The sequence below is a fragment of the Mauremys reevesii genome, linkage group 5 (genome assembly GCF_016161935.1).
Source record: "Mauremys reevesii isolate NIE-2019 linkage group 5, ASM1616193v1, whole genome shotgun sequence".
Taxonomy (NCBI): Eukaryota; Metazoa; Chordata; order Testudines; family Geoemydidae; genus Mauremys; species Mauremys reevesii.
Window position 1 is genome coordinate 100,540,293 of NC_052627.1, and position 10,484 is coordinate 100,550,776.

The following is a 10,484-nucleotide window of genomic DNA, read 5'->3' on the forward strand; positions in this document are numbered from 1 at the left end:
CCCTTGCAAAATTTTGAGCCCTTGTGCCAAAGCACGAGTGCACTGGATCTTCTCAATACATTTGTAGTATGATTAAAAAAATGGGCAAACTAAATTATTTTCCTTGTTCACAGAAATGACCAAACCATTACAACTAAAAACTTTCCAAAATATCAGTTTCAGGCAGATACCTGGCATGGAAGATTTCAGACCAAACAGCTTGTCAAAGTTACAAACAAGTGAAAAGAGCATCTTATAGTGGAAAGCATTGGGCAGCTTTACCTACAGGTATCGCTACCATCACCGCTTTATATCTTCAAGGAGATTTGAAATAAAGATTGTAACTATTTATAAACAAAGATTATTAATATTGTTCTCTCTTAGATGTATTATTTACTAGTTATTATGTTAATAAATGAGAATGTTGGTTTCTTATCTTTCTTTTCCATGTGTAAATGTCTGATTAAAACTGTTATTGCTACAAAGTGATGGCTTGTTCCATGTAGCTAGAGAGTTACTGGGACAGAAGATTTTTCCCTTATTATCTTGTTTAGTCTTCCAGAATCCACATGTGGAGTGGATACCAAGGTCTGTAGAGCCTAGTCCACCCTTATTTTGGAGGGGATTTAGAGAAGATGATCAGAGAAGAGGTAGATCTTCAACTCTTCTTCCCCTCCCAGTGCAGCAGCCAATGTATCTTAGCCACTACAGAGGGGGAAATAATCAGCTACCAATGGGTCTTTCTAACAAGGGTGTCAAGCTGTCTAGAGTGGCTCAGGAGCATGGGTACCAACCTCAGGACAGACTGTTAAGAAGAAGAGCACAAACCCTGGATTGGTTGTGGTTTCTATACTTAGATGTCACCGATCAAGTATCAACTCCTCAAGCACTATAACAGCCTAACCATGTTATAGTGAGTCCTATAGGTACTCCACTCTTTCTTGCCAACTCTTTCTTGCCAGACAGTCCTCTTAGGAACTCCACTCTTTCTTGCCAACCAGGTAAGTCTGCCTTTGTGATAGATGGTGTCAAGGTTTCCTCCCCCACTCTGAACTTTAGGGTACAGATGTGGGGACCTGCATGGACCCTTCTAAGCTTAATTCCTAGCTTAGATCTGGTAACGCTGCCACCAGCCAGAAATCAGTGTCTGGCACACTTTCTGTCCCCCCAAAACCTTCCCTGGGGAACACAGATCAAAACCCCTTAATTCTTAACACAAGGAGAAATTAACCATTCCCGCCTCCTTTCCCCCACCAACTCCTGGTGAGTCCAGACCCAATTCCCTGGATCTTAAAACAAAGAAAATTCAATCAGGTTCCTAAAAAAGAAAGCTTTTAATTAAAGAAAAAGAAAGGTAAATATCATCTCTGTAAAATCAGGATGGAAAATACTTTACAGGGTACTTAGCTTATATAGCCCAGAGAAACCTCCTCTAGCCTCAGGTTCAAAGTTACAGCAAACAGAGGTAAAATCCTCTCAGCAAAAAGGAACATTTACAGGTTGAGAAAACAAACATAAGACTAACACGCCTTGCCTGTGCGACTTACAAGTTTGAAACATAAGACTGATTCAGAAAGATTTGGAGAGCCTGGATTGATGTCTGGTCCCTCTCAGTCCCGAGAATGAACAACAAAAACAAAGAGCACAAAGACTTCCCTCCACCAAGATTTGAAAGTATCTTGTCCCCTCATTGGTCTTCTGGTCAGGTGTCAGCCAGATTTACTGAGCTTCTTAATCCTTTACAGGTAAAAGAGACATTAACCCTTAACTATCCGTTTATGACAGATGATCTCTTAAATAAAAAAATCGCAACAATATTCAGGTTACACCCACTCCCAAAGGGCTAATCATTTACCCCAAGTCAATTGTATCTCAGATCCCACATCAAAGAAGCTTGTAGCCAATCCTATAATAAATGATCTAAAGATTTATTTACTAAGAAAAATAAATGAGAGTTATTTTCAAGATTAAAGCAAGTGAACACACAGTGATTTACAGCGATAGGTTCCAAAAGGTGATATAGAGCTTGCATATTACAGCAGCTTCTATGTTCTCTTGGGCTAACTCAGGCTAAAGCAGCTGGGGATCCCTTGCTTATTCTTAGAAATCTTGTCCTCCTAAAGTCTAAGCAGCGCAGAGACCCAGTTTCTTCTGGTAAAAGTTTTTTGTGACCTTCCTCCAGAGTTCAAGCTGATGGGATAAGTCCTCAGAATCATAGGACTGGAAGGGACCTCAGGAGGTCATCTAGTCTAGTCCTCTGCACTCATGGAAGGATCACGTATTGTCTACACCATCCCTGACTGACATGCACTTCTCTTCCTGGGTTTGGGGTCGGTGAGAAATGAATAAAGTATTTCTCCTGTTTCACAATAGCTCATTTGATTTCAACAGGCCTTCTTGTATGCAGGACCTAACACCTTCTGTAGGAAGCCAACCTTGACATTAATTAATGCTTCTTTCCTGTTTGAGTTACACATTTACAGAGGTTTACAATGCGAATACTTAATGTAATCTTATAGCACGGGGTATAGATGTTAATTGAGATTAATACATGCAGCATCCTACAAACATTTCATAAAGTCTTAACACCTTTTTATAAACCTAATGCCTGTTTTAATAATACTAACACCCAGGTGAACCAGATTGGTTTCCAGATATGCATTTGTCAGTGTTCAGTTGCGGCCTAAGGGCCTTGCAATGAGCTGGCACCTGTTCTGCCAGTGTCACAAAGAGTTTGCCAGGGAAGGAAAGGCACACCTACACTGCTCCTCAACCAGGACAAAAAGTGAAGTTTCAGTCTTGACTGCAGTTATCAACACTTATTATAAACACTTAATTTTACTCTTAATAACATATTTAATCATTGCTATTAAAGGATGCAAATTAGCTCATTGAACAGCTATTTGGACCTATTTTCCTTGGAGAAAGAAAATGAAATTACACTAGAATGCATTTGGCCCCATTTACCCAACATTTTATACCATATTTGTTTGAAGGAAGAAATATCAATAAATCCAGTCACTAACACCAAGCAGATATTACTTGGCTTTTATAAATGGTATTAAGTTTGTTGCTACTAATAGTGCTCTTAGTAGCAATCTTTTGTATGGGTTCCTGATATTTGTGGAGTCCTTGATAAATTAATTTGGGGAAATAGTGGTGTAAATTCATTCTGCTCTAATAATAATTTGATCCCATTATAATTTGTGCAGTTCTATAGTGTATGAATAAAGACCCGGGTCCTGATTCTGGGTCTTCTAACTTTTATTAATTTTACACAATGTAACATCATTGCTTTTTTGGAATTACATGTGATTTACACCAGTGTGAGATCAAAATTAAGTCTGAACAATATATACAATACCAGCCTACCAAGTGCATTCTGCTAGACTCATATGTGTGCTTTGATTAAACGAGGTTATTATTTAAGGAGAATGATTCATTTAGGATATTCACAATTATGGGCCTGAGTAAGAATTGATCTGTTTGTTTTTTTTTAAAAAATTGGATAATAATATACCTTCTCTGTAGACATTATAATTATAAATGGAGTTGAACCCAGCCCTGGCAGGGACACAGGTGTCCCTCCAAAAGTGGTGAAATTTAAATTCCTGTGCATGCCCCTGGAAAGGTATAGCTACACTTGCAAACTCCTTCTACTGTGGGCAAGGCCTATGTACGACTTAAGAGGAGAGTCTGATAACCAAATCAGCTGGTGCACCACAGTGTGTCAGTCAGTGTTTGTTGGCAGGCCAACAGCAAGAAGATATGGCTGACAAGTATGTTCCAAATGGAGGTGCTTTCTGCTCTGTCTTGGAGCTTCTGGAAGGGGCAGAAAGTTGGATGTTGCCCCCCTTCACCCATCATGTCCTTCACAGAAAACATGGGTCTAGTTCTGGACACATGTCCAGCATCACACTATATACACATATATACACACACAAGCCCACCTGAGACATTTTAATATAAAACTATTGTGAAGTTTAGATTTGTAGACAGCTCATTCCAATTAAATTCTGTGGATTTCAGAAGGCCATATCTCTTTTGTAAAAAGCACCATAGATGTGACCCTGTTTGACCATAATCACTTATTTTTGCATTTCTCTAAATGGCATAGCATTATTATTTATGATGGACAGAAGACCAGTGGTGGCAAGATCTTTTTTAAATAAGTAAGACCACATGAATCATCTTGTAAGACTATGCCTTTGTGCAACCTTTGACCCTGAAAGTGGACTTTGAGAAAAATCTAGCTTTTTGAACTGGCAAGGGTTTGATCCAAGCAAATATTCATGTCTATTAATAATAATAATAATGATTCAGCAAAAAAGTGACTTCTGCTTTACACATAGTTTACCTAACAACTTAGTTACTGGATAAGTACAAGAATGGATACTGATGTATTTTTAACAATTTTATTAACTGATAACAGCATTACAATAGTAATTGGGAAAAAAAAATAAATGATAGGTATGCCCTTTAGAAAACAAAAACAGACTCATCGTACAGTCAGACATACTACATTATCCCAGTGTTCATTAGACTGCAGGAGAATCATTCTAATGACTAGATGTGCTGGCATTCTTGCTTCTAGTTTCTGACTGATCATTTTTATGATGAAAAATCTAGCATGTATACAGTGGAGAGCAATCTACTCTTATTAGCCTGCTATCAAGTCTTTCTTCATATTGCTATATATATAAAGCCTGTCTGTGCAGGATATTATTACAGTTAGTACATGGAGAAATAATCACTTGGTGCAAATCGAAACACTAACAATGCTGTACAGAACTAAGTCATTATGGAGATTTTCCTAACTTTCAGAAAATGAAGCTATCAAACTATCTGTTCCCTCAGATTCAAACTGTACATTGCATGGCACACAGTGATGAAGTTAAGGAAGTTATATTTGCCTATACCTCATAAACAGAAAAAGCAGTAAGCTAATTTGAATTAATGAACACCTCCCCCCCTTGAATATTATCCCAAAATCAAAGCTGAATTTGAAGAAAATTTGAGGTTTAATTAATTTTTTTGGCATTTAGTTAACTTTTCCCCTGCATCATTTTCTATTTATTCACCCCTTGTTTTTCAAGTGTGGGGGACACAGCTTGAAACTGAGATGGAAGACCTGAAATATGTACCTCTTAAAAGATTAAATTTACATACCCTAGTTCAAACTACATGTGCTATGAATAATCTCTAATATTAGTTTAAAGTTCACTTTTTCTTCAAATATTTTCTGTCAGCAAACTCATTTGCTAGAATATGGTTATTTATTTTTATTACAGTAGCACCTAGGTCCAGCCATAGCCAAAATCAAGCGGAGGCCACAAAAATGATTAGGGGGGTTGAGCATATGACTCATGAGGAGAGGCTGAGGAAACTGGGATTATTTAGTCTGCAGAAGAGAAGAATGAGGGAGGATTTGACAGCTGCTTTCAACTACCTGAAAGGGGGTTCCAAAGAGGATGCATCTAGACTGTTCTCTGTGGTACCAGATGACAGAACAAGGAGTAATGATCTCAAGTTGCAGTGGGGAAGGTTTAGGTTGGATATTAGGAAAAACTTTTTCACTAGGAGGGTGGTGAAGCACTGGAATGGGTTACCTAGGGAGGTGGTGGAATCTCCTCCCTTAGAGGTTTTTAAGGTCAGGTTTGACAAAGCCCTGGCTGGGATGATTTAGTTGGGGTCCTGCTTTGAGCAGGGGGTTGGACTAGATGACCTCCTGAGGTCCCTTCCAACCTTGGTATTCTATGATTTAAGGTTTCATTAGATGTCTGTGGCATATCTGCGAAGTGAGCCCAAATTGTCACTCTGCCAATCCAGTGCCACAGCCACATGGCTGTTCTTTGAGAACTAATGATAATCTGGCATCAATAAAGGTATTAACACCTAATCAAGGGGGACACCTGTGGTCTATTAGCTAGCAGATGTTTACTGAATTGGAACCTTAATGGTTCAGTCAATACAGTGGCATAAGAACATTTCTTCTACAAATCCAATAGGAGCAGATGTATTAAAACAGAAATGTGAGTGCATAATAATTAACTAATTCAGTGTGACTAGCAACACTTATCTGTTCCCAGGACAATGGATAAAAAGCTGTGGCAAATAGTCAAGCTCTTCATGAGCTTGAATGAGATACAATAGCTAACAATTATTGTTCAGCTAAATGTGATCTCTCCTGATGAGAATACTTCAGAGTAGTATGTATGTAGTATGTGCAGGAGTATACCCAAGAGTAGTACAGTCGAACCCATTTATCTCGACCTCGGTTAACTTGCCAATCGTATTAAGTCGACGTTTTAGAAGTGGAACCGCCAAACTCCCTCTTTGTCTTATCGGTTTCTCATCGGTTATGTCGATTCTTTAATCTCGCCGAACCCTAATATCTCGAGCACAGAAGAGCGCCGAATTTGCCACTTACCGGTAAACTACTAACTCCGGCGGCGGCCCTGCCCGGCTCCTGCCGCATCCCTCCCCGGCCACGCGACTCCTGCCCTGGCCCCGCGTCCCCAGCCACGCGACTCCTGCCCTGGCCCCGCGTCCCCGGCTGCCCGGCTCCCCGCGTCCCCGACCCCCCGGCTCCCCAGCCCCAGCCGCCCAGCTCCCTGTGTCCCCAGCCGCCCACTCACCGGCCGCCCAGCCCTGCGTCCCCAGCTGCTGGCCCCCCGGCCCCGGCTCCCCGCGTCCCCGACCCACCGTGTCCCCAGCCGCCCGCTCCCCGCGTCCCCGCTTCGCCGCCCGCCCGTCCGCCCGGCCCCGCTTCGCCGGTCCCCGCCCGGCCCCGCTTCCCCGGTCCCCGCCCGCCCGGCCCCGCATACCCGGTCCCCGCTTCGCCTGCCGCCCGCCCGCCCGCCCCGCTTCCCCGGCCGCCCGCTCCCCGGCTCCCCAGCCCCGCGTCCCCAGCCCCGCGGTTCCCCGCGTACCCGCCCGCCCGGCCCCGCTTCCCCGGTCCCCGCTTCGCCGCCCGCCCGTCCGCCCGGCCCCGCTTCCCCGGTCCCCGCCCGCCCGGCCGGCCCCGCTTCACCGCCCGCCCGCGGCCCGCTTCGCGGTCCCCGCCGCCGCCCGCCCGCCCGGCCCGCTTACCCGGTCCCGCCGCGCCCGCCCGCCCGGCCCCGCTTACCCGGTCCCCGCTTCGCCTGCCGCCCGCCCGGCCCCGCTTACCCGGTCCCCGCTTCGCCTGCCGCCCGCCCGGCCCCGCTTCGCCTTATCTCGATCATCGGTTATCTCGACGCTTTTTGGCAAACCCCTAGACCGGCGACATAACAGGGTTCAACTGTATACCCAAGAGGAGTATACCCAGAGTAGTATGTGCAAGAGTATACCCAAAGGGAGGAGGGATAGCTCAGTGGTTTGAGCATTGGCCTGCTAAACCCAGGGTTGTGAGTTCAATCCTTGAGGAGGCCACTTAGGGAATCTGGGGCAAAAATTGGTCCTGCTAGTTAAGGCAGGGGGCTGGACGTGATGACCTTTGAAGGTCCCTTCCAGTTCTAGGAGATTGGTATATCTCCAGTTATTATTATTTTATAGCAGTCTGATTGCAATGTATTTTTGACAGTCCAAACTACTGAGTGATCTATGTTTTAGAACTTTGTAGAAAATGTGCTTGTTGGAATGATGGAGTACACACCACACCAGGAGTGTGATTATAGAACATTTTAATCACTTAAAGTCTCAGAACTAGCCCTAAAGCTAACATTTAGGTACCACTGACATTCGCAAACCCCTGTCCATCTGCTACCTAACTTCCCTAAACATCTAAATTTCTGTTGGTAAGCATGCACACAGCTGCCTAACTCCCTGCACCACTGAGCTGCTCAGTGCCTAACTCACACCTAAGTTCTGATGGGATTCTCAAATTGGCATTCTCCTGCACATCTCACCTGTGGGACCAGACTTGGTAGCTGTACTCAAAACATGTCTAATCCTCACAAAAATATAGTCAAGGTAACCCTTTCTAACCAATAGCCCATTGGTTAAAGCACTCAGTAACAATACAGGAGACCCAGGTTTAAATCACCATTGTGCTTAATTGGGAGAAGAACCTTGAACACATCTCTGTACTTCGAGGAAGATTTTGAGATAATCAGTGATTGGGAGGAATTCACAGAAAGAAAACTCTTAACATATGGTCTCCTCTTGAGTACCTGAGGTATTAACCTTCTGGAATCCAGGCTAGCACAAGAGCTTTAAACTAGGAGATGACAGGAGACAGTTGGGAGAGACTCATGTAATCTCCATGCCTAGCTTCAATACTCAAGAGGAAGAAAGTCCATTACATGAAGAAATAGTGAGATAATGGAACACCACAAGGTAAGAGTATGGACAGTAAGACAAAAGAAAGTGCAACCGTTGATTGGAATAGTAATCAGGTAGGTGTTACAGTTAGTGAAAAGACTACACATAATCCAACTAGAAAACAGGGTAAGGTCTGAAGGAAACAATGGAAGGGTAAATACCAGGGAAAGTAAGAGCTATTTAAGCAAAAGGACGATGCTTGCCAAATTATAACCATTTGTGCTATGAACATGGAAAATTAGAAATTAGAAAAAAGGTTGCTAACCATTAGAGAGGTGAGGTTTGGAATAGCCTCCCAAAAGAAGTAGTAGGGCAAACAATGTAATTAATTTTAAGAGAGCTGGACAAATTTGAGAGTGATTGTACAATGGGGTTGCTTGTGATTGTAGGGATCACTTCTTATTTATGTCTTACGTTCCTAAAAGCTTATGCTTCAGGATTTCAACAGGCAAGGGTCAGGAAGGGATTCCTGCCAATCATGTTCTGGGACAGTTTTTAAATCTCATTCCCCTGAAGCCTCAGAGATGGCCACAGCCAGCAATTATGCTTGGCTGTCTTGTTCTTGCTCCCATGCTCAGGGTCAAAATTATCATTATAGGTGAGATCAGGAAAGAATTTTCCCCTAGGTCAGATTGACAGTGAGTTGGGGGTGGCAGGGGAACTGACTTCCTCTGAAGCATGTGCATGTGTCTCATTTGCCAGTACTGTTTTCAAATGCCTCTCACTTAATCATTTACCTGCCATTGTAGAAGCCTGTGACAATAGTTTAATCTTCTGTGGTCTGTAATACTTTGGACTCATTTCAGTTGCTGTGTTTAACATGCAGGTGCTGGTGGTGGCCTGCAATATACAAGGAGGGCAGACTAGATTTGGTGGTTCATTCTGGACTTAAATACCAAGATCTCCCAAGTGAGTGACTTAACTGTGATTGGACGATTGTCTATAATGGTGGGGAGGGAAAAAACTGTTCTACCTTCTATAAATAATTAAATATGGGGAGAGAAAATAACTTTAGCCCAGGAATTAGGAAACCACTATCACCCTGTTTTTTCCCCACAAGAGTGGGCTGACCTAGCTTAGGCATCTCCCACCTGTAAGAAACCACCTGCCTCTACTCTGGTTTCACAGCTGCAAAATCTCTCATGGGGTTGGGTGCCTAAATTGATCTCCTTAGACTTTCCTACTGGCTAGCTTCCACTCCCTACTCAGGCTCACAAAAGCCAACACACTTTCTTGATACCTATAGAAAGGTTGACTCACTGGTGGAACACCACCTTGCACCTGGGTAAGGTATAGCTAGCTCTCCTCCTCTCTAGCACCTCCTGCTGACAGTTGCTCTGTTCCTGCAATGATCTACCTCTTCTTGTGACTTGGGCCTCTGGCCAGATCACATTTTAGTCCCACACATTCTAAGGTAACAAAGTCCAGCAACAGCTCAGTGTCCTTACTAAATGCCTTCAGCCCTCTGTGTCTCTTAATCCTCACACATTCTTCTCTCAGGGCTCTCCATAATTCTTATTTCCTTCTCCAGGCTTCATGCCCTGGCTGATAGGTGAACCCAGTCCCACGATCTATGTTGAGCCCCACTGTAGGGCCTCAGGACAGGTTCACTCTGCTAAACTCCTTGCTGTCACTTCCCTGGACTACTTCCTGATTGTGGTCTTTTCTCACTACCTCTCTAAGTTTACCCTGTTTTTAGAGCCAGGATGCTTCCTCAGAATCCCCCAGTAAATCCCAAACCACAAGAGGAAATTTAAACCCACATCTGCCCTCCTTAAGCTTGACCTTTCACCCCTCTGTTCCTCACTTGACATCTCCCAGAACTCTCCCCCAGAATTCTAGAACCTGCTCTATTATCAGAGTTCACCACCAGAGCTTCCTCCACCTCAATGGCTAACTTCTGGCTTCTTGACAGACTTTACTATTTAGTAGAGGATTCCTCCTTGACCTTCCTGATCCTTCCACTTGCTAATCCCAAAGAACAGCTATAGAATTTCTCTCCCCACAATGGCTTTCTGATCCAGGCTTCCTGCCTTTATAGAAACCATCTAGTTCCTTTCCCAGCTGGGACTCATCCTTAATTGGGGTTGCCCATGTTCCAGGTGCAGCCAAATGAGTAAATTAGCCTCTCAGACCCACAGTACCTCTTTTAAAGACAGGGTGAAGTATATACCACATTACAGCACCTAACTATCCCCTTG

General features: G+C 43.7%; 1 long non-coding RNA gene across 2 annotated transcripts in view; it reads right to left on the reverse strand.

Moving 5' to 3' along the window:
• The window catches only part of LOC120406765, a 41,197-nt gene extending 30,921 nt beyond the window's left edge, over positions 1-10,276 (reverse strand). The window contains exons 1-2 of one of the 2 annotated variants that reach the window (XR_005599567.1): positions 10,047-10,276; positions 9,021-9,123 (exon numbers count right to left, since the gene is read on the reverse strand). This is a non-coding gene — a long non-coding RNA (uncharacterized LOC120406765). Of the gene's footprint in view, positions 1-9,020; positions 9,124-9,731 lie in introns of both variants that reach the window. The other variant, XR_005599566.1, reaches the window with a different exon arrangement.
• Positions 10,277-10,484: the final 208 nt, after the last annotated feature.